Raw genomic sequence first — 6,083 nt, forward strand, 5'->3', positions numbered from 1 at the left:
GTAGATTGCTGCACCATCAACATGTATCTGGTCGCAACCACAGCCCATCCTCCCTCCCTCATCCCTTCCCCCGCCCTCCTTCTTTCTCTCTCGCTCTCTTTCTGCCTCGGTTGCGCCTGCAGCGCTGACAGCAGCGCGCCTCAGACCTTGGCCAATGAGGTTGAGTGCCTCTGGCTTCCATCTGTTTGCGATGAACATTTCCAAAAGTACCAAACCTCTGGTGCACATTTATGCTCGCATTAACAAGTGAACTTTATTCATTTTGTTGGCCCCATCTGACCTTGAGTGGCGCCACCTTAACAACAGCAACAGCAACAACAACAAAGCAGTGTTGTGTTTTTCATATTTTAGCCCAATATTTTATGAACAGAAAAACTATCAAAAACCTTCATATGTCCCTTTGGGACATCATGATTTTGTCCCCCAAAAAGTTATAATTTCCCAACTAATTTCACATCCCTTGTATCAGGTTGACCTTGTTGTAAATGCATGTCGGTCAAGCTCCCACACGTTTTACGAATTTACTGCAAGCAGACAAAGAATGAGCACATCGTAAAATATGTCCAGCCTGTCAAGGAAAAAGGCAAAAGAAAATAAAGATTTTTTTATATAACAAACTGATTATAAAATGTAGATTTTACATTTTACTACTTTTTTGCCCTTTGCTCAATAATAATATTTACCTGGTAAAAGTATTTTGAAAATAATGAAATAACTGCACATTGTTTGTGTCTCTAAAGAATCAGTGATAGTTGTGTTTTCTAAATAAAATCTCTAAAAACACCAATCGGATCTTTTTTTCAAACAATATTATTTGGCAGTGATTGGTTTATTAGGAAAACATAAAAAGCTTTTACTAACTTGTGATGATATGTGACATGGTACGGTGGACAAAAATGTGTTAGCTGCTTTAATGAGTAGTTTTATTAACAGCTTTCTCAACAAAGGTGAACATAACAAAAAATAATTACGAACATTCAAAAGCTTTTGGCATCACAATTTAAATGTATAATAGGGTCTAAGATGGCGAAAGCTGCTCTGAGAGACACTTTCTATGCAAGTTTATTATATCAGTAACCTCTTCTGCATTTTTTCTTACAGCCATGGGATGGTTTGTTTGTCATGTGACATAATCTCACAGAAGCTATATATATATATATATATATATATATATATATATATATATATATATATATATATATATATATATATATATATATATATATATACCGACTGGACTGATGCACTTCCTTCCTTCCACTTGGCTGTCTTCTTAGAGCCCATGTGTCAAACTCAAGGATGTAATTTCATACGCCCGCAAGATCATTTCATATAGCTATTATTAATGGCCAACGTTAAACAGCACTCCCACCACTTATACTACAAATCCCACAATGCACCGCAACAGCTGCTGCAAGCCGAGACTTGTGCGCTAACCCAGTGGTCCCCAACCTTTTTTGAGCCGCGGACCGGTTTAGTGTTAGAAAATATTTCCACGGACCGGCTTTTAAGGTGTGGCGAATAAATACGTCAAAATAAATGATACGACCATAACCAAGTGTGATATTTTCTACGTATAATAATAAAAAACGGGAATCCACTTTGTATTCGTATACAACTCTATCAGCAGCGTTCTCGTAACATCCCGCCTCAACATGAATAACAGGCTCTCTGCCCACAGCGCTCCCTGGTCAGCTGTTAGAGCCATGGTAAAACATGCCTTCAAAATAAGATACACCGCAAAAACAAATACAGTAGAAATCACCTCAGTCGGATTCAAATGGCCCAGTTTGGGGTCTATTATCGAATTTCGCTGCAATGGCTTCTGCTTCATCTATGAATTTGCTTCTGCAAATTTTATAATCTGAAATTTTACTCGTAAGTGCAAGTTTGTAGCTTACACTTGCCACGATTATCCCCGGTGAAATGAACTGATATAAACACTAAAACAATTTCCAGGCGTTGTTAGTGTGTGTGTAGTTGTGCACGAACGAGCCGATGCATGGAAGTGGGCGGACAGGAGCTGAGGAGGGTTTTTGCGCTAAACTCATCCAGCTTATGCGATCACATTTAACTGGAAATTTATTACAATGGGACCAGATTTTTCATCCGAGGTAGGTGAATATCCGACGGATTTATGTGATGATTTTATTTGAATTAATGTTAGGAAAAATCAGGACCTGCAGATGCCATCCAACTAGAGCGAAAACCCGATTTGTGCGACTTCGACTTAGGTGATTTTTACTGTATAAAGCGCATGAAAAATACAACTCACCATAACACTGAATCAGTGTAAGCCCCCTGAGCTTGTTTCTCTGATACTCATTTTTGCTGGCTTCTGGTTTGACTGGGGTCGGCCGATTTCACATGGTGCGTGGCTGCAGAGCCGCGGTGTCAAGCGCTGGAGAGTCAGTTTGATGGCTGGGTCTACCTCACTGCTATCCCCGGTGTTGATAAATAAAAATGGTAAATGGACTAGTTCTTACATAGCGCTTTTCTACTCTTGTTGAGCACTCAAAAATTTAAAAAAGCGTTATGTAGGTCAACCAACCGATTTCGTTAGACAGGCCTGAAGCTTCTGGGTTTAATTTTAGCGGTGACGTATCATGTGAGCAGAAACGTCTTGACACGTCAAGAGGAAGTCATGGAGGGAAGTAACGGAGCGAATCCGCCCATTTTTCAAAATAAAATATAGTTTAGGCGCAGATAATAAGTAAAACGGAAATAATTTAAGTTATTTATTCTTTATGTGCGGCCCGGTACCAAATGTCCCACGGCCCGGTACCGGTCCACGGCCCGGGGGTTGGGGACCTCTGCGCTAACCCATTTGTGTTGCCAATGACCCATTGATCAGTGATCAGCAGACAGCACTTTTTACAGTGACATTTAAGCTAGCCTGACCGCCAAAAATGGCCAAATGAAAAGTGGAAAACAGATGGGAGGCAGAGGACCTGCTCGCTGACATCGGAGGTAAACCGTGTGGCTCTTTTCCCCGCCTGCGATGTGCGGGCAAAAGAGCGGTTTGGTGGGACAGTTATGGGAGAAGATGCAGAGGGAGACCTGCACAGGTGAGCTGACAGTGCATCACTGTTCACACACCAGGAAACGCTGCGCAGCAAAATCCTGAAGACACAACGCATCATTAGCACCGTAACACTGATGCACTCGTTACTTGCGCTTACCTGGCGTGAACAGCTGAGACAACACTGACCCGGCTGATCAAAGGAAGTTTGAATTACCGTAATTCCGCGACCGTTTGTTCTATCGGAACAATTCAAACAGTTTCTGAAATGGCATTTAATATCCAACACAGGGTTTATTACAGTAAAAATAAAATTAATTAAATAAATAAATAAAAACTTTAAAAGAAAAAACGATAACTATCTAAAACTGAATTGTGAGTTTACAAAACTCACAGCGCTGGTCCTTAAAGTAGTGATGGGAATTCCGGCTCTTTTCAGAGAGCAGACATCCCTGTCTTAGAGTATCCAACAACACCTGAGGCATACCTTTGAAGCTTGTACTTCCTGACTATGTTTCCAGTGACCACTTTTCATACCAACTACATCTCTTTGTTGGTTATAGTATTGTTATAGTTTCTAGTATCTTCAATTAGGGCTTTGTGGAAAAGAATAGCTGTTTTAATTCAAATTCAATTTGAATCCTTTTCTGTTTGTTGCACCAAATCACAACAAACAGTCACCTCAAGGCATTTTAAGGCAAAATTTAATGGGCGAAAGCAAAACAATTGTTAATGTGAAACAGTTGCCTACATTACATTTTATATCTCCATTCTAAATTGGAGGACCCTGTGTGATTTTTAGGAGTTGCTGGTTTAATGGAAAATACTTAAATTAACTTTCACTGTACCATCATGTTTTACAGATAGAAGCTTAAATCTTAAAATGTTAGCTTATTCTGTTTTTCTCAGTACATTCACTGAGAAAAACAGACAAATATTTACATTGTTTGCTTCTAGGCTGGGTCAGACAGTCTCTTACAAAGTGAGAAATACAGGTCGGATTATTAATTAAATGGATTTTTTTTTAATACCAAAAACTACTATATATAAATTTAAAACAACAATCAGCTTTCATTGATGCAGTCACACACTGCTTTCCCCTACATCCCTTAGTGCAGTCCATGACAGCATCCAGCAGTTTGGAAGCTCCACTGTGGCTGAAAGGAAGGCCCTACAAAAAGCTCAGTGCACAATTACCTGCCATCAGCAACCTTCACCACCAGCGCTGTTTGCAGAGCACACAAAGCATCATCAGGGACTCTTCTCACCCAAGTCACATACTGTATACCCTTCTGCCCTCTGGGAGGAGATACAGAAGCACCCGTGCCAGAACCACTCAGCTCAGGAATAGCTTTTTCCCCATTATCTGTTACATTACTGAACTCCTCAATTCACTTATAACCAACCACTACACCACACTACATCAGTACATCCACTGCCCACATTGCACACACTGGACTAACCTCATACTCTGTTCACTGGACACTGTAAATATTATAACTTATTTAACCATTCCACACATTTATTCTGAATTTATATACATCCATATATTCTTATTTATCTATTTTATATTTATCAACAGGGTGTTCTGTTAACTGTAATTTCCCCATTGTGGGACTAATAAAGGTATTTGTATCACACGCTGTCATAATTGCACTTGCACTTTATCCATAATTGCCTGATATTTTTAGAATAGAATAGAATGCCTTTTATTGTCATTATACAGGATGTAAAATGAGATTTTTTGCACTCTGCAATTGTACAGTTTTCATATTTGCACTCCTGTGACTTTGCAGAACGCTGCTATTTGCACTTCTGGTAGATGCTAACTGCATTTTGTTACCTTGTTACCTGAGCAATGACAATAAATCTAATCTAATTACTAAACTCTGCCTCTCTCTCCCACCATGTGTTTGTTGCTTTGTAGAAAAAAATTCTACTATCAATTCTATTGTGCATATCCATGTTGTTTTAGTTATAATAAAACAAAAAGAAAAATAAAATTTGAAATAAAATAGAAAAAAAATTAAGAAATAGAGAAAAAAAATACACATCTCAGTGGTGATTCAACCTCACATTTCTGGGTCCATCACATGTCCTGCTGAGCTAATTCATTTTATGTGCAGGTAGCAGCTTTCCTGTGTTTATGATACCTTGCAGACAGAGGGGGTATAATTGTAAGAATCGTACACATTAAGTTCACCATGTAACAAATTAAATCTGATTTAGCAACCATTAACACAACATTAGTTTGAGGTACATCTTCAATGTTGCCTAGATGTTTTTGTTGTACTTTTGAGCAAGACAAGGTTTGTGTTCAAGATTTTTTTTCTACTGTCTCTTTATTAATTACAATAAAATGAAATTAAAACAGACCTGAAAAAATGGAAAGACAAAGAACAGTTCAATGGTGATTCAAACTCAAGATCTTACCCTTTTGAATTCACCTTTTTTCCCCATACTGACTCCTACTCCAAAGAAGGAAAAGAAAGGGATTCAACCTGCCCCAGTCTATCCCATCCCTGGTTTATGGTGCTGACACTAGGGACAGAAAAGACAGATTTGTAACAACACATTAAATTCAATATGCAAACAAATGAGACAGAACTCTATTTACAAAATGTAAAATAGCTTAAAAGTATTATTTTCTTTAAAAAAAAAATGCTATATGTGGAGAAGATATTGTGAGACCCTCAGTTCACAACTACGTTAGGGTTAGGGGGTTACTATATAAATTAGTTGTTTAAAAAAGACTAGACTTCTATTGTACATAAAAACAACAACATCTAACTACTGATAAAAAGATCTGAACCAGGAACCTTATTGCCATCCTGATTCTGTTAAGCATGGTTTGACCACAGGGGTCAAGAGGCATCTGGACATTCACTCTGGTGTAGTGCAGTACTATCTCTGGTAGCTGACAGCTGATAGCTACCAGAGTAGCTGATCAGTAGCATCCTTGGGCTTCACTATTTCAGAGATTGCTGTGTGATGTATGACATAAAGGTCATACATCACACAGCAAAGATGTGTAACTCTTCTTTAGATAACAACAAGCTTT

Source organism: Archocentrus centrarchus, unplaced genomic scaffold, assembly GCF_007364275.1.
Source record: "Archocentrus centrarchus isolate MPI-CPG fArcCen1 unplaced genomic scaffold, fArcCen1 scaffold_30_ctg1, whole genome shotgun sequence".
Classification (NCBI taxonomy): domain Eukaryota; kingdom Metazoa; phylum Chordata; class Actinopteri; order Cichliformes; family Cichlidae; genus Archocentrus; species Archocentrus centrarchus.